At 38.1% G+C, this 19,961-nt stretch overlaps 1 pseudogene; it reads left to right on the top strand.

The window, feature by feature from the left end:
- The first annotated feature begins 738 nt into the window (after window positions 1–738).
- LOC139716982 (G-protein coupled receptor moody-like) lies at window positions 739–17,467 on the top strand (annotated as a pseudogene).
- Window positions 17,468–19,961: the final 2,494 nt, after the last annotated feature.

Below are 19,961 nucleotides of genomic sequence, written 5' to 3'. Positions count from 1 at the left end.
TTCGTTTCCATGTGCCTAACTATCAATCCCTGAAACGGAGGCGGTTTACCTGTTGCTTGCAGTTGTGCGTGACTTCTCGCTGCCTTGGCGGAAGAACGTATCAGAAGGATTTCAACAACTTGCTCCCAACCACAATCAAATCAATATACCGAACCTTTTCATTTCTAGTGACTGCATCAAGTCCTGTTTTGTATGTGTAGGTAGCGCCACTTGCTATTGCTACTTATATAGTGCAGTCACTCAGAAAATTGCTGGCACCCAGTCCATCTTCGCAATTTATCAGAATACCAAGGAGCATAGGCCAATCTCACGAATATCAAGGAAACTAATAATTATCAAGGTTCTCCGTTTTTATAGGTCTTATTTTTCTTTCAGTGTTTTGAATCTGTAAACTGTGAAGCACGCGATTTACACACTGGAAATGTCATGAAGTATACATCCAAGAGGGTGCCTTTATTTCTTTTCTCGTGAAATACTGCGACTTTATGAAGAAGCTTTGCTTGAATAGGTTGCATTGTTGGGATCATTCTGTCCAACATTCAGCTTTGAATACTTAAAATACATTTATTTCCCTTTATTTTCAATCCATGTTTACTTTTAGGGCTGCTTGATTTAATCCTTTTATTTGTAATCGTGGTGTATTTGAACAGAAAGCTCGCGACTCGATTGGAGAGATTTAGTAGACAGAGATGATTATGAATCGAAGCCTTGCACCCAACGGGTACGACATCGGCACCGATGTCGAGGGCGACAGCTTGGAACACCCTCCACTCGCGTATCGGATTCAGCTGCTGGCTTGGACTCATTGCAGTCACCGGTTTTGTCGGAAACATGGTCGTGGTCGTCGCCGTCGCTCTGTACCCGAAACTCCGCACTGTCACTAACGTTTACGTGTTGAGTCTGGCCGTCGCCGACCTCCTCACCTGCACCACCATCCCTTTCATTGTGGTGGGTATGGTGTCGACCACGGGGTGGCCGCTCTCCGATGCGTCTTGTGTCGCCGTGGCCATTGTTTCATTTGTGTGCGGAGGCAGTAGCATCTGGCACCTCACCGTCATCGGCCTGAATCGAATGGTTCTCATCACAAATGTCGACCAGCTAGATATCAAAAGGTAAGTTGCACTTTTATCTTAATAAGCTATAATCACTATCAAGCACCTTTTCTTCTTTTCTTTGTCAGCCTGGAAATAATCGTTGACATCTTTGATTTCACTGTATCTGTTGAGATATTATAGGCCTACATTTTATCGTTATCATTTTTCTGTGAACTACAATTTCTTTTTCAATAGATTTACCGTTAAACTATGTGTGATTTTCATAGAAAGATGCACAAATAAAATCAAAATTAACTAACTGAAGGAGTGGTCACTTACAGTGTTCAAAGTGACTAAACCCATTGTTTACGGAATACGGATCCGCCATGTTCAAGCTCCATGGCCCTCTGTATATGGCAATAGATGAATAAGCAGAGTGAAATCCGTTTGCCATGACAAGTGCTGGTCATAAATGATTTGTCATATAATTTAAACTTTATTGTGTATGCCCTAGTGCATTCCCACTAGCACATGTACACATCATCACCACAGGTACTTTACTATGATTCATAACGTCATGCAGCATTTATTATTCATGCAGTCCTCTTGTAAGTCACTGTAAATCAAATACAGTTCTGTTATTAAAGCTATGCATAATATGGCGGTTAGCTGCACTTTCTATAGCTGTTACCACCGACATCCCTCATATTGCAAGTTCAATCTAAGTCTATTGGTTGTAATTTCAGTATATTGTCATACTTGTCTTCCTGCTGTCCATTGAACTTTATGATGATAAAATCTTGTAAAATGTCAATTTCAGTTTTATTAACTGATAGAATAGGAATACCTTCCTGAAATGACTGAAAGCAAGCCAAGAAAGCATTATCGTAATGATAGTTGTTTTGAGAATGGGATATGAAAATAATAAACTCGTGGGTCTGTACTTTTCATGTCCTTTCACATAACACCTATAATGGTCACATACAGTCTTAGATCAAATAAAGACAAGTTCACCCAACAATGTGTGTGAATGAAATCAAAAGCGGCAATACTCGTAGGACACATTAGTGAAAGTTTGAGGAAAATCGGACAATCTGTTTAAAAGTTATAAATATTAAAGTTTCAGTGCCGTCATTGCTGGATCAGCAGTCTACAAACTTTTGTGATGACACTGCAGGACAACGATATGAGGAAAATAAACGCAGAATCCAACATTCTTTTTATTTTTCTAGCAAAATATAAAGAGCACTTGACTTACAACAGTGATACCCTTAACGTATGTCACTAATAACAAGTTGAGGAATGTGTACTTTTTATAAAACAGAATAGGGTTCTTGGTATTCAAGTGATATTTTCTATACATTGCTGTCCTGCTGTAGTGTCCCAAACTTTTGTAGTCTTCTCATCCAGCTATGGCTGCACCTTACAACGTATTCGCATTGGTTTTCTCTAAAGCAATGATTATCAAGATATAGCCTATTCATGTTTCCCGTCAATACTTAAAATGCAATGATTTATGAAAACCCTTCCCATTTAGAGATCATTATTGTGCAAATACTTGGTATGGTAGTTGCGAAGGATATGATTTACTTACTTAAAATCATTTCATAAAAAAAAGTTTATAATGTATATTTCTATGCAGACTAAAGAAGATTTGTAAGACAGCGATATCATACATGCATTGCATTTAGTGATGCTTTCACCTTGAAATTACAATTTGTTTATATTATGATCAATTTCAAGCAGTCTCGTTTTGTTTGGTTTTTGAAAATTTGAAACCCATTTTACACTACTCTACTTCTCAAAATAATTACAATGGTGGCATCATCACGGATGATGAAAGTGTACTAATATGCTGATGATTTGGTGATAATATTGTGTGAAAGACAGTGCAGTCCGTACCTGCTTCAGCATAACGACCATTCACAACCCTCCTCCGTAAGGTCCGGTCCTTCCCTGATGGAAAGAAACACAGTGTCCCACAATGTGAAACACAGTGTGAACACACTGTGAACACAGTGTGAACACAAGTCAACAGTGTAAAACCTCTTCACACTGTGAAATTAGAGCGTTTTAACAGCGTGAACATAATGTGAATCTTCACTTCACAGGTGTGAATCATTAATTCACAATGTGAAAGAAAACATTACTATGTGAATACCCTTTACATTACTATGTGAAAAACCACACCACCGTGTGAAATGATCTTCACACCGTTAAATTCGAGCTTTTTCACATAGTCGACTATGTGAACACACTGTTGAACAGGGTTGGCTATTTCTTTTCTTCTTCTTTTTTTTTCATCTCATCTAGTGTCATCTGATAATGATGATAGTTACCAAAAAACATCAGCTGACATACATCACCACCAATATCATAATCTTACTGCTGCTATCTTTACTGTTTTATTTTGGAATGATAATAACGTAATGACATTGATAGAGGAGACAAGTGCTCGTAGCTTGAAGACATAAAACAGCTAATAGTGCAGGTCAAATAGTACATGCAGTCTATAAAAAAAAAACTTGACTCGAAAGTCATTGAAGAATATTGTATTTTGAATGACGTTTAGACACGAGATTTGTTTATGTGTGATGTGTCAAACACGCAATGTTGGCCTTGCAAATGCGACAGTATCGAATATTCAATTAGACTGGGAAAAAGAAGATGAAGAGTGTACATGTAATATGATAATGCTTTTAAAAAAATCATAGAAATCTATGCGTTTGAATCAATGAAATTGGTTTCCACAGTGATGGCCTTGTGACGCGGGGCACACAACCCGCAGTCCCTCTGCAGAACACGTCCACTTGTTGATCACGTCCTTTCGGTAGTATGACAAGAATAGAAACTCTTTAACAATTTACTCAGAAGTCCGTATCTTTCATTGAGACCTGGCAAACGTGAATTCGAATGATTCCTGGAATCGCAGTTTAAGGTTTCTTTAAACGTGAAAATTTACGACCACTTGTAAAAATCATTTTCATGGTTGTGTCAAGGAAAGTTAAATGCACTGACAGCACCGCGTTTGTTTGTTTCTTTCTTTTCTTTCTTTCTTTCTCTTCTCTTTGCTACATTGAGAATGGCAATATCGCGGATGCCTACAGTGTGCGTGTAGCAGGGCCGTCGGGCAACACAAAAGGCAATTTATTTCATAAAGTTGAAAGTGCAAAAAGATCGGCTTTAATGGTGCAAGAATCGTCCCACGGGCAGTAAATGTAATTGGTTGCAGATGCCCTCAATCTGTAAAGAATGTCGTTGTATGTATGCAGATGTGAAAATGAATGTCAAAGCGTGTATCACAGTGTGCTTGTAACCCAATTCATCTCATGACTCGCTCATAGCCTACGTTTTTAAAGCCGTGTACACCGTCGGGTGATATTGGCACTCTTCAGCATCACCGATTTGAGCCACATTATCAAATTGCATGTGTGAAGAGCACAACACACCCACACATACACACACACACACACACACACACACACACACACACACACACAATTATAATTAAATCTGAAAAAAAAAATCTGGAATTTTTTTTTAAATAAGTCGCCCTTTCGAGCTTCGTGCGGGGTTGTGTGGGAGCGTCGCGACACGTTTCCTGACGACAGTGCTTTTATGCCCTTATGTGCACGTGTACAGGTATATAAATGGCAGGTCTAAAGTCCGATGAAAAGTATTACCAATCGAGCTCAGGTTGTTATTGGGCTTTTTGTAATCCTGCTGGAGATGCCAGGTACATAGTTTAAAGAGCCTAAAGAAAGTAATAAAAAAATCGACAATGTCGAAGTATACTCTCACACACACTTCGCAGACCTTGCATAAAGGGTTTTCTTATGTGATTATGAAGGGAAAGCGTACATTTTTGGTAAAAAGAAAAAAAAAAACCCTAGAGAGATGCGAGTACTGACTGTTTGAAGCTGGGAAATTCTCATTGCTTGAATTGTTGTTTTCCTCATTGCACTCATCACATGGGGAGGGTATAGGGATATAAAGAGAATTGCTGTCAATCGATGTAAACAATGCCATAGATTAATATTTAAAAAAAAAAACGAAGCTGACATAAATTCATCACCCTTTTTCATGGTCGACAGTGACTCAAATAATTTCTGAGAAAAGAAGAGAAAATAAAAAAACCAAACAAAAATTGCATTTTTTTTTACACCTGTTGACGTGTATGGTGACGTGATAAGATAGCAATGAGCCCAGGAATGAGTATTTATTACCTTTAGAACCAAAACAAGATTATTAACGATAATAGTTTAGGTTAGATATCTTTTACGAACGACGCCATTGTTATCAGCATTCATCACGTTCATGACCCATTATCGCGCCCTGCTTTGAATAACTGGCACATTGGTGTGTTATTAGTACGTCCGAGATATTGCACACTGGATGACTTCCTCGTAATTACTGACGTTCTAATGACCCCTTTCAAAAAAACAGTGATGTACGATTATGGTAACTTAAAATGATTACGGGTACTTTGGGACCTGGACACTAATCAGCCTTGGTCATTATCAATGAGCAGCTGCGATAAAGTGAAATCGTTGCAATTTACCACTTATGCAACCCTGGGGACCGTTCCTTGAAAAAGATATGTGATATTTTATAAGCGGTCGTAATTTCTGTTACTATGGAGGCAGCTAAAAAGCATCCATCAGTTGCAAGACTTCTTTTTTTTCCGCAAATGTTGCAAATAATCAAAAACAGGCGGACTGATCTTGATCTTGAATACAACAATGTATTTTCCCTATTTCACGTATTTTAGACTTGAGAGTGCACACAAATACCGCGCACACTACTGCAGCTCCGCTAATAGATACCAAAGGCGATATTGGTTGTTTGTTTGTTTGTTTGTTTGTCTGTTTGTTTGTCTGTTTGTTTGTTTGTTTGTTTGTTTGTTTGTGTGTGTGAGTGTTTGTTTATTCATCGCAAAATCACAAAGTATCAATGATACGATACAACTTGAATATATACAGTATAACTGAATACAAACAGATGAATTGCCCTGGCCAGCTCGGCCTTTATGTTCGTGCTGGTCTTTCGAGGGGTCCAACTTTTGATTGATTTGATTTGATTTGATTTGATTTGATTTGATTTGATTTGATTTGATTTGATTTGATTTGATTTGATTTATTGGTTTCTGTATCATCATTGTACATATACACATTCATGTACAAACATAAATATAATAATATATATAAGTATTTTCTTGTTCATTGCCTGTGTACAATGTACAGCAAAGTACAACAAAACATACAACAATGAATAATACAGAGGGGCTACAGCATAAGCGTAGCTTGATTTGCGTGCAGCCCCCGTAGCATAACATAATATTATAATATACATCGGAAGGAGAATAGGAGGGAGGGATGACTTGCATAGAGATAAAATAGTTGAGAGTAGAAAGGGAAAGGAGAGGTTTGTCTGCTTTCACTAAAGGTTTAATACAAAGTAAAGTCATCTGTATCACTGATTAGCAAGACATGGCTAAAATATTTCCTCACCGAGGTACAGGTGGACAGTAAAGATTTGATACAGGTCATGGTCGGTTACATAATCATTATTTCATAATAGATTAATTGCGTAGATATTTCTACGAAAGAATTTCGTGTATAATACATTAACAATGACAATGGAATTACTGATATTCAGATAACAACATTTTGTTTTTACAGCCTTCCTAAAGGAATACATGGACTTTGAACTTCGAATTTCAGAAGGAAGAGAATTCCAAATATCGGGTCCAGTGTGTCTGACAGATTTCAGAGCCATCACTGTTTTGGGATTATGCAAGTGAAACTTATCAGATTGTCTTGTTGGATAAGAATGTATTTCCTTGTTTATTGAAATAGTAAGTAAAAAGAAGATGGCAACTGACTATTGTGTAAGCGAAACATAAAGAGTGAGTTTTGCAGAAGATTAATGTCACTTACCTTAAGTGTTCTTAATTCTGCGAATAACTTCAAACGAATAATTACATTAACGGTTTTTCCCACACGTGCATCTGATAATCTAAATAATTTAATCAAAGTTTGGATGACAAGTTAAGTAAAGACGATAAAGAAAGCCTGTAAATAAGACCCACACTATAACTATCGTGGTTCTTTTTATGTATCCTTCTGCATAAGAATTATATACATTAATACTTCTGAGTGACAGTATATATTCAATGGAAGAATAATAATCTTTGCCTTGTCCTTGAAAAAAACAACAACCACAAGATTGATAATTATTCTTTCATTGAGTATATACTACCAGTCAGAAGTATGAATGTATGTATAATATCCCCATCCATAATGATATACTTTTATTCAGTATACATAAAACAGCCAATCAGAAGTATTATAGTGCAAGATATACATAAACAGAGCCATTATAATAGTGTGGATCTTTCATATAGGTTTTCTTTACTTTCTTTACTGTACTTGTCATGTAAATTTTGTGATAAGTTGTAACAGCATTTTTCTTTTTTGTTTCTTTTGTTCCTGCTTTCGAACGCGTATCATCCGATGTCAGGAACGGTTCACGTTTACTAGTATATTCAGAGACCGTTTACCTTTGTCTCGTTCGCCGCCATGCACTGTGAAGCGATGTCATAATAAGTCAGCAGAAGCACAAGTGGCTTCTTCTTGCTAATAAGTTTCGCATAATAGTCGCTCTTAACGTTACCATGAAAACATGTTTGTTGTTAACAGTAGCATAAGTATCGAAGTGAGGAAATCAATGCCCGCGGCAAGCATTGTTCGCAAATGTATATTATTCCCATTTTTTTTTTTATTCCTGACTATAAATGACAAGTTCGTTCGTTTATATTTCTTCTGCTTCTCAAATCAAATCGAAATAAATAACATGGTTGTGGAAAATTTAAACAAAAATGATAAAGGAGGAATACAAAAGTGCAGTCTATATACTATAACGAAATCATTCTAAAACATTCATGGTTGCATATAAATACAAAAAGGCAGTACATTGTGATTCAATAATGAAGCTAGAAACCGTCAGCATAAGCATGGCTTGGCTGCACTGATAGCCTCGATGGGAACGTAGCTCAGGTTTGCCTCTCACAAAAGGTAGTTATTTTTTGTATTGCAATAGTATGTTATAGTGGAAGACAGAATTGAGAGGGGTGCTGTGTGTGTGCAGTAAGCGTCGACATAAGAATGGGTGCGTGTGGTAATACTGCTATGGTAAGAATACAAAGACTTCAGAAGCTGTGATTTATTACGCTATAAGGGGATCTGCAGAGTACTTGAAAGAATTCTTGTCGTGCAAAATTTTATTCACCCTTCGCATTCTCTTTTCGCTGTTTTTTTATGGTTATTGTCAATCGTTAAAGCCCCCGTTCCACTATCACGATTTGGACCCCGATCTGTCCCGATCTAGCAGATCGGAAGAGAGCGGCAAAAGCGTACGGGGATCGGAAGCATCGTAGCAGCAGCGTGTGGAGGTCGGGGTTGGAGCGGGCAGTTTTTCAGATCGGGAAGAATTTTGAACCGGTTCAAAATTTCTTCCCGATCTCCCCGATCAAAATTGACATATTTTTAATCGTATGGCAAGCGGGGAGAGCGTAGTGACAGCGTAAACGCAGCGGGGAGAGCGTAATGACGGCGTAAACGCAGCGGGATGAGCGTAACAAGGTCTTTCTGAGCGTAGTAACATCGGCACAAGAACGGGAAGTAATTTTAGCTTTAATTTTCGAAGAAGAAGAAGAGATGAAGAAAAAGAAGAGAAGAAAGCAGCGAAGCAGCTACCGAAAAGGCGAAGAAAGAGAGACTGCACGTGATGCTCAAAGAGGAGGAAGAGGACATAGCAGAATTTTGAAGAATATGAAATCATCTACAACTGGAGGAAGGCGACTATAAAAGCAAGGACATCAAGAAAAATCCTTTGAAAAATCAGCACGTCTTTGTTTATACAATGCATTGCTGCAAAAGAACCGTGAGTTGAGGAGGCTCTTCAAGTTCAAGTTCAAGTTGATTTATTTCACTTCCAACAAACAAATAATAAGAAATACAAAGAAATGCTCATATACACAGATGAAATCAGTACCACAATGCAATGAACAGAATAACATTGTAAAAGAGATACAGGCAAATTATCAACAGAGATACAAATAACAGTTACGTCACTGTGGTAAATGCATACAAAATATTGCTGGAAATGGAGGGGTCTGCTAAAAAGCAGAGCTTGTAGTATTAGAATGCAGTCCCCTCATAGAGAAAAATATATAATTGCAAAAAACAACAACAACAAATTTCCCTAAGCGGCAGCAAAAAAAAAAAAGGACAGACAGAGTTAAACACACATACATGCACACATACGGACGCACATTAACAAACACATGGCGGCTCTCTTGTAAGGAAAAAATTGATGAGAGGATAGAAAGATATACAGTAGTAGTGAAGAAGGTAGTAAGTCCGAGGTGGACAAGGGGGGGGGGGGAGGGGAGAGGAGAGGGAAATGGTGGGTCATAACCAGGGCACTGGAGGCACAGAAGCACGGGCTCGCTGATGAAGAAAGAGTAGTCAGAATAACGAAGCAACAACAACTTTGAAAATCAAAAGTAAAAAAAGAATAATGAATCTTCGAGGTCCACAGTATATTTCTTCGGTTCTGCATGCTAATAAGTTGACTGACTGCTGACCCACAGTCGAATCGGGGTACATCGGGGCACATCGGGCACTTTTCAGCTCTCTGAACGGGGTAACAGCGTGATAAGATCGTATAGATCGTTCAGAGCGTAGATATACAGTGTGCATTGATCGAATAACATCGGCAAACATCGCACTAACAGCGTAGCTACATCGTTCTAAGCGTACCGGCAGCGGCAGAGATCGCAATGTGTAATTCCCGATCATCGTAGTAAGAGCGTAGCAAGCACTTGGTAGTCGTAACTGCAGCGTACTTAGAGCGTTCTAACATTGTACTGTGTCCAGATCGGCTCAGGTTTTACCCGATCCTTCCCGACCTGAGAAAATTGTCAAATCGTAGCGAGAACGGCATAGTGGAACGGGGGCTTAAGATATAATAACATCGCAAAGGGAAAAGAACCATGGCCTCTGTATCTCTACCTTGTCCTTGCATGAAAAAAGGATTTCTAATTATTCTGTCATTGAGTATATGCTGCTATTCAAAAGTATTGCTAATGTATGTATAATAATACTCGAATGCATAATGATATGTGTACATAAACAAAGCTATGACCGTTATAGTGTGGGTCTTTCATACAGGCTTTCTTTACCTTCTGCCTTATTCATATTTACAAACATCTGAATTCGTTTAAGTTTTTTTTTCTTCTTTAGAATTGACCTGGTTTGTCCTTATCACAACGACAAGACATGCAAGACAAATTGTGTAGGTTTCAGATGGACCCGTGGTTTCTTTCAGGTTAACTACTTTTAACTGTCAATCAATGATCAGAGATTTGTTTGTGCTGACTTTTTTTTCCAGTTTCCTTTTAAACTCTGACATTAGTATGGGTAGCCAGTTTGTAAACCACAAGCAAAATCACAGAAATTTTCCGCTGAAAATACTCCACCTAATCATCCGCCTCCGCCTCCGTCTCCGCCTCCTCCTCCTCCTCCTCCTCCTCCTTATCGCCTTTCTCCTCTTTCTTCTCCTCTTTTTCCTCTTCCAGAAACAGGTAATGTGGATCTGTGAGTGTAAAAGCTTCATATAAGCTTCATACGAGTTAATTTTCTTTCAGACGTCAGAGGGAGGCATTAACGACGAAAAAACACAGGGCAATATTTTTGGACAGTTTTATTTTTCCTGACATCTCATGTATTCTTTAGCACAGGGGTACCATTCGACATTTATATAATATGTAGTTTCGTTAAGGATATTATGTGCTTCAATTTGAAGATCATGCCGTAGCTGTAATTGCTGCTTTGCGGTTGTAAATGTTGTATTATGATGGGGTCTAAGGCAAATACCCCTTGGGCAATTACCTCGGACCCTTCCCCTGACCCTAACCCTTACCCTAATCCTAATCCTGAACCTAATCCTAACCCTAACCCAGACTCTATGCCCTAAACCTATTAAACCCTAACCCTAATCTTTGCTCTAACCTTATCACTAACCAGTATTTAGCCGGGGGGGGGGGGGTTATAGCCCTGATACGATAGTGATGACACGTTTTATTTTACATTGAAATTTAAAGAGCATCCCACATGTACTGGTTATGATTATATAACTGTTTAGCTATTATGCATGAGAGACTTTGTTTTTCTCCGAGTGTGATAAGCTGTTAAATGTAATGTTAATCAGTTTTCATGCATCATGATGGGAACAGTAAAAGTCTTATCAAAATCATTAATATAAGAGAAATAAAAAGAAGTTATGAAATTTACAAATTTCACTTATATCGAAACAATGGGTTTGGGTCAGTCACATATAGTATGTGAATGAAATTTGGTGATGATATAGACATAATCATCTGACCATTACCACGGTGGAGTAGTCAGGTAGTTACAAAATTTATAAATAATTTGTGAGTACGCGACTTAAGTCCAGCCAAGGTCCAGCCAAGGCGAACACAGTGTGTGTGTGTGTGTGTGTGTGTGTGTGTGTGTTTCATATTCATATAGTTATTCGCAATTTTATGTCGATTCGAGATCAGAACAGTAAAAATGATTATAAGTAGTCTTTGTAACAGCTCTTGTATACCAGGTTAGTTTGTTTGTTTGTTTGTTTGTTTGTTTATTTGTTTGTTTTTTTTTTTCATGAGGTTGATTTTCTCTGTTTCGACCCTTGTTTATACATACTCAAACATTATATTTAAAACTTGAAGCAGGTTCAATATGTTCTTAGAACAGTGGACCCAAGTTTGTGGACATACCTTCCCTCGTTATTGAAAAATGTGCAGTTTAAGAGATCAACGATGCAATCAATGAAATCTATTATTGATAACAGAGAAGATAAACGCCATAAAAAGTAGCCACATCATGAACATAACGATCGTAACCAAATATCCTTTGGACTATCGTGAAAGCAATGTTATCTCTTCTGTTTGATTTCATTTCATGTGCTTGTTCGGTCTTGCGTGAAGGTCTTTACGCGGTGTAACGTGGTAATATTCCTCGCCCTGACATGGCTGATTCCACTCAACGTCATCATCGTCCCGTTCGCTGCCGGACTCACTCGTCTCGGCTACGACTTTGACACTCACATGTGTTCAGACCACGAGGAGAATGAAGACGGTAGGTTACTAGAGTCAAAGTTGGTTGCTTACTCGTTCGTTTTGTGTGTGTGTGTGTGTGTTTTTTTTTGTTTTTTTTTTGGGGGGGTTGGGTTTTTTTTATGAGAGCTTAGAAATAAGTTTTTCCAAAGTTACATCACAAGACAAAAATTGTTATGCAAGCCCTTACATAATATGACAGAGGGAATATAAAATCGATTGGGGTAATGACGCCAGTCCCACGTGACTGCATCCATGCTAGGGTATTTTCTCATCATCACTATCGTCGCCGGCTGTTTTAGATATTTGTTGTGTTTTTTTTTTTTTTGTCTCGTCGATAGATTATTCATGTAATTCTCCCAACATTATCAGAACATTTCACATGCAGTTACGCCTAATCAGCAAGCGCAACAAAAAAAGAATCGCATGTTATCAACACTTTTTATAAAAATAAGATATTGTTGACGATTAAAATAATATATATGTCACATCAAAAAAAATGAAGAAAGACAGATACGTTCAATGGAATAGTATGCCTTTTTGTGTAAATTAAATACATTGTATCCTACAATCACGATAATCTAACCAAATTGTCAAAAGACAGAGAAACATTTCAACATAATACGAGATACCTACAGGAGTAGCGTAGGGATATGGATTACAGTTCACAGTATTTTACATAATGATTTAATTCCCCATGAAACGCTGGATAATTGTAGGTGCGATAGCGTTCCAATCAAAATATTAATTCTGCCACAGTGGTATTAGTTTGCGTCTTTCCCCTTCCTTATTCAATAATCTGGCTCGTTTTTGTAATCGTGTTTATCCTTCATGAAGGTTCCGAAAACTTGATTCACACGTACATGGCGTCGACTTTTCTCACCTGCATCCCCCTCGCCATCGTCTTCTCTTCTACGTCCGCATCTTCATGTTCGTTCGACATCATTCTAGGAAGCAGCGCGAGTGGAAGAGCATGAAGCGAGCCGCGTCTACTGTGCCGACCGTGAGTTCCCGCCCAGCTGGGGCTGACGTGGCCCAAGCTACTCCTGGCCATAATGACGACGATAACACGGCTCCACCGACTACATCTGGTGAAAATCGGGAGGTGAGCAAGAGCTGGCGTGACGTTTGTTTGTCATCCAAGCCTACTGATTTAAATTTTAAACTTTAAGCTTTCATTTTGAATCTGAAGATTTTTGTTTTGTTTTGCTTTTGTCTGTTGGTCGGTTTCCTGTGAGGATTTTTTTTTTCATTTGTTTATTTATTTGTTTGCTTGTTTTGTGTGTTTGTTGTTGTTTCTTTTAGGCACTGTGTGTGCAATTTTCGTAGTCGCGATACTGCTTTACTTCTAGGGGATTGTGATTATCTCCCGCTAGTAAGAAATTGTTCTCATTATATCTGTTTCGATACCAAATACTTTAATATCAAAATCAAAGTGAGCATAAATGAGCAGAGATTGTAAATATCTATTTATTTTAAGACATGTCTTGATAATAGCGTATGTTTTTGTTTGCTTTCCAGAAGACAAACACACATACACACACACACACTGTCGCGCGCGCGCAAGTAATAAAATTCGTAGCAGTTGTTCATTCGTGAAAATCGGCTGACAATTAAATGGCAGCAGAAACAAACAATAAAATCCATTCAACGACCGCAAGCCAATGTAAATTTGTCACTCATTTCCAGTTAAGTGGGACTAATCTTACATAATATAGAAAAAAGTCAGATTAATCAATGTGTTATGGGATATAGCAATATATTAGTCGTGTTACCATGTGTTCATATTTCCCCGGTAATTAGACATGGCATGCTATTAAACGTCAAGGACACTGCTCTCAAAACTGGGGTAAATTTTGCATTTTATTCCGCACATTAAATGCAGAACACAACAATAAAGTGACAATCGAAGGCATAAGCATCAACTCTCCGTCTTTCTCTCTCTCTCTCTCTCTCTCTCTCTCCCTCTCTTTCTTTCTCTCTGGACCACTATTGATTAAGGAAATCAAGCCCCAGAAGAAAATTAATTTAAGTGAAAGCAATATTAGTAGAAGACATCAGCGGAGTTGGAGGAAATTTGGACAATTGATTCATAAGATATAAATTTTTATAAGTTTCAGTCCGAATTCCACAAAACTCCATTTTTCATGACAAGCACACATTCGGTCAATTTGTTACTGACATTGTATATTAAGCGTAATATCATTCCCCCAATTTTCTGAAAGAGGTAAGTCAAGTTCCACCAAACTTGCACCAATGTGTTCTACCAATATTGCTAGTTTTACTCATTCCACATTCATATTTTCGTTTTGGTTTCCTTTAAACCCATGGTCTTCGGGAACTCGATATAGTAGGCTATGTGCAAAATAGAGAGAGAGAGTTCCAGATCTCGTCCGGAGAGGTATACTGCGTGAACGTCACGAGTTCGACACCCACGAGTCATACAGCCCACTAGTAATGCGCTGTAAAGCAAGATATTTTCGCGGCATGAAATTCTCGTGAATTGCCAATGGCATTTAATACATATAGTGCAGACAGAAACTTTCGCGTGCATTTTGATTTCGCGAATCTTTGCTCTCGCGAAATCCGTGAAATTAAAATGCAAATTTTTGGTTTTACAGCAGCCCATGACCTCGACGCTATAGGCACATAAGGCCCATGAGTCCGACACGAAGCAAAAAAACCAAACAAAAACAAAACAAAACAAAAATAGTCCTCGTTTTGAAATGGCGAAGTCTTGGGGCCTTTTTTACCAAGTGTCAGACTCATGGCCCCTTTTTTGCCTACAGTCCGATTTATGGGTCTTGTTTGCCTTGAAAATCGCTGTGTACTCAATTCAACTTCAGGAACGTAGTACCAAGCTAGCGAATTCCAAATTCAATGACTGTAGAAAATGTTTCTCACAACATATTTACATTTACCTAATAATCACGTTCTGCAGAAGAAAATCAATAAGATACCCACCCCCCCCCCCCCCCCAAAAAAAAAAGGTCCTGCGTGTAAATTAAGAAAAAATCACACTGTTTACCTAACATTGCCTGGTGTCAACTAAGCTTGAAATTTCGCAGCGCGTGTATGAAATGCATGGGCAAACAGACATGCTTGTTTTGAAGGTCACTATAGGTAATCAATTGAATAACGCTCTCATTCGGTTACGTAAAATCCACGTGGTATCGACAAATTGCATTCGAGCTCAATAAATCCAACGCATGCGACTGGGAGAAATATGTCGCTCGTAAACATTTTCACTGGTTGTTATTGCCCCTGTATACATATATATCTACGCAGATCCGTATTTTATTTATCATCAGGACATGATTTTTATGAGTTTGGTCTTAGTTTCCCGAGGCCTTCATAAAATCGTTCGCAGCATAATCTACTTAAACCACCCGCATCATGCCCATTATTTTCATGTGCTTATTGCTAACCGCGGAATAATTCGATTGCATGCTTGATGCATGTGCATATGAGGAAGGCACCGACCCTAAAGCACATTACATCTCATCAAATTAAATTACACATTACGCCTCGTCAAAACTGAACAGAATAAGATTTGATGTTTAGTGTCGGCGGAATGGGAGGAATACAATATATTGGCCCATTAAATCAAGGAAATCGCGAGTAGATTTTGGAGGTCGATCATTCATTCAATCGGGCATAGGTTGCTGAAAGATTGGCTTTCATTCCAGTTTCATCCTGTTGTACTGATTTAATATTTCTCTATAGCGATATTCGCCGATGTATGAATATCGAGTGTTTTGATGTGTTATTCCGTGGAATGTACAGGTCTAATGAAAAACGATGCGTTAGAATATAAACTGCTTTGACAGGCGTTCTGATGAGTTCTGATCCCTTCACTCTCTCTCCGCCAATGAGAACATTCACTGTCTTGCTTGCATGCAAAATAGCACCCAAATATGTGAAAACAAACAAAATAAAATACCTACTCCTGCATTGATTAAACACAACGGAAATTTCTTGCCTCTAGTGGGGATCACACTCGAAATGCTGCAAGAACAACATGTAACTGGTGCATGTCACGAGACCGATACCCACGAGTCATACAGCCCACGAGTCATACAGCTCACAAGTCATACAGCCCACGAGTCATACAGCCCATGAGTCATACTCCCCACGAGATCGACACTAAGCAAACAAGGCTCACAAGACCAACACTGTCGAATTCGTGGGCTGTTTTTACCGAGTATCGAACTCATGGGCCTTTTTTGTCTAGTGTCGAACTCATGAGCTGTATGACTCGTGGCCTTTTATCTATGTCGAACTCGTGCGCTGTATGCCTCCTGGGTGTCGGTCTCGTGGGATGACCCCGTGTCTAACGCACAGATGACTGAAGTGTTTGCGACTTGAAATTACTCTTTTGATTCTGATCTATCATCTAAAACTCTTTCCATGGGTAACAACCGGCAGGCATATAATTACTCTCACAAGATTACGTTTCTACACAAGCTTTCATCTTTATCTTTCATCTTACCTCACCTATCTTTTAAACGTCATCGATCCCCTCCCCCAGACGCACTATGTTTTGTAGCAGCCAGGTTCATATATCTGTAAAGCATTATAACTATTTTAACTGCTGGTGAACAGGAGAGTAAGAATCAGCACGTGTCCCCGAGAGGTTTCAAGTTATTCACGCGGCCTCCGGCATTGTTTCCCGACACTCATACATTTTAAAGATTGTTTTACGATGATGAATTAATTATAACAAAATAACGATAATTAATTTCTTTTTATCGATGTATTCATTTGATCAAATTATTATATATTCAATATACATTTATTTCAATTATGTAGAATAGTGTAGCACATATTGTCACTGAGGAGCTCTTCAGCGAAGTAGAATACATAGACATATATCTCAGAAATGATTATTACTATCATTATAATTATTCTCGACCTGAATGTACCCATGCAGGGAGATCCCCAGATCAATGTCAAAATCAAGAGGCATTCACTCGAGTATCGCATCACGAAAAACGCCTTCATCGTGGTCCTTGGTTTTCTCTGTTGCATCATCCCCTACGGCATCTGCGTCCTGGGACAGTACGGACCCGAGGGCGTGCCCATGGGCCAGGGTTTTCTCCTCTTCAACAGCTGCTTGAATCCCGTCATCTACGGCACGAAGCACCCACAGTTCAGAGCGGCGATGAAGAATATTTTAACCGGACGACTGAGGGCGCCATTAGTCATGTCTAATTCCGTAGGTCCCTCTACAGTGACAAACAGATAAAAACATAATCAACGTTCAAAGGTGGATTATTTTTTTTTTCTATCGCTACTTCTGTTTTTACTTCTCTAAAGGCTGAATGGGGAACGATCTAGCAGACGCAGCTAATGTATTATTACCCACATGTCAAAAATGTCGGTACACTTTGACAAAGTTTATTTGTGTGTATTATAGAGATATGTTTTTGAAATTACTATCGCAAAGTGTTATATGAATTCACCATGTTACGTTTAAAATTACAGAGCACCACATCAGACAACATTTTGCTGGTTAAGAATTGTTGGTTAAGAATTGGAATGAAATAAGAAAAAATGTGTCTCTCTTATTTGTGTGGCGATTTTTTTTTTCTCAAGATCTGTTTTCGGCATGAATATGATGTCACGTTTGTTTTAGATTGACTGAGTAACAAGGTATTTGCAGTAAAATGTAGTCAAGAAGCTAGCTTTAATTTGTAAAGTGATACGTATCTCATCATGTAAAACATTGACCGATTCTTAATATGGAGAAATGTCTTTATACAGTAAATAGTGTATGTATATTAGGACTTCGTTTCCTGTTTCTCACAAAAACAAGGTTTTATCTTTTTTTTTCAAGGAGGCTCCCTCGTTCCGCCCTTGAATTTAAGCTTTTGCCATTTAGTATGACCACACAGTAAATTGCATCATAAAACTACCATGATACCTCGGATAGAACTCTCGTAATTCAGGAAGTAATTTTGAAATATATTTTGTGTTTGTAATTTGTAGCTCACAAGGCTTCCCTCTTTTAAGAAAGCAAACCACTTAGAACTGAAGATTTGTTTATTCAACTGTGAAATGTTTATATTGATTACTGACTTAAATTCTAATCAATGTATTGAATTTAAGTCATTTACCCCTGTGATAGCACGGTTATTCATTATGTTATTTTTGACCTATATTTATTACCGAAACACCGGAAGCGTGGGAAGGGACATGACTAGATGAATGATTGTATTTTGTGATTCCTTTCTAGCTGTATGTGCTTACGCAGACCACAGATTCATTACTATATCGTTCATGAAACATAATGCTCTTCGTTTTTCTGTGGGTCGAAGAGGTCTAAATGGTCACCTTCCTGTATTTTTCTATGGTACAAGTTTAACAGAGAAGAAAGATAATACTTTTTCAACTTGTTGTAATTTCGATGCCAGAGAAGACAACATAAGTAACTGCTAATCCATGCATCTATGGAATATCAATGTATCTTTTTGCCTCTCTATAGAGGGGCCACTACAATGTCAAACAGGGTTCATCTTTGTCTTTTCATTTAATGATTCCTTTCCAGAATCTATATGCAGGGACATACGTACTAAGGGTGTCTATTCTGATATACAGAATAGTTGAACAAATACCAATACCATGTTCAACAGTCCGTAATAGTTATCAGTACTATAGTTACTTTGGCAGTTTTTGCAAACTTATCATAAGTAAGGATAAAAGAAAGAAAGAAAAACACAGAACGTGAGGAAAAAGCATCACGCATGAGAAATAAAGTCCCTTTGAATAAATCATCTGAAAATAATGGATTAAACATGCTTGCATGCTTCAGTGACTGCAGATGATGTATCATTGTTTGAAATAAAATAATTTAATTAAACATGAGAATAATGATCATCGTTTGGGCGAAAGCTTCGTTGTTGCAAGCTCAAGAAATCTACTTCGCCAGCTTTTAACCTAATTACATTTCATTGTTGAGTTAGTCTTTCAGACAGATTCTATTCTATGTAGGTGACATGTTTCAGGGATGGAAAAAAAAAAATCTGTCATTTTCACAAAAAAAAAGGCCAGTCATGCATTCATGTGAGAAGTGGATAAATATGAATTCATGTAATTTCTCTTGTCAGGTAGATTAAAAGCAGACTGCTTACCATTTTATAGAGGTGCACACATTCTCTCTCGCACACACACACACACAAACACACACACGCACACGCATACGCACACGAAATATAACCAAACATATAGACGCCTTTCAGAGGAAGTGAAGTGGGGCCTACTTATCATAATACTTGATGTGGCTGAATAAACAGATAAGAATTCTTGAATGATAAAACTCATTACGCCATGACTAGTAAGCAAAGATATTGGATTGTCATTTGAATCACAATTTGTGTATTTCTGTCTCATGCTGTCATATTGAATTTGCATGTGAGACGTACCATAGGGCAAATACAAAATGGATGCTATATCGACGGGAAAGGAGAACACGTGGAGGGATTCTATTACAACACAAGTATGGTTTACTCTTGCTTATCACTCTCATAATGTGCTCAAATAGTGGTCAGTTGTAAGAAATATTGACATTCATATTATATGTTCAATTCTATTGTACTGCATGATTGATGCACAAGAATGATTCATTGTCATGTCAACACTTTGTTACATTTGTTACCTTGTATTAAAAAAGAATGAATGTTATAGAAATTAAAGAGAGCTGAACTGAACCGAACTGAATAAAATAGAACAATACACCCTGA

The sequence above is a fragment of the Diadema antillarum genome, unplaced genomic scaffold (genome assembly GCF_040938485.1).
Source record: "Diadema antillarum isolate AM-2024a unplaced genomic scaffold, OU_Dant_1.0 scf00000071, whole genome shotgun sequence".
NCBI classification, from domain to species: Eukaryota; Metazoa; Echinodermata; class Echinoidea; order Diadematoida; family Diadematidae; genus Diadema; species Diadema antillarum.
Note: the sequence above shows the minus strand (reverse complement) of the source record. Positions and strands in the feature narration are given on the sequence as shown.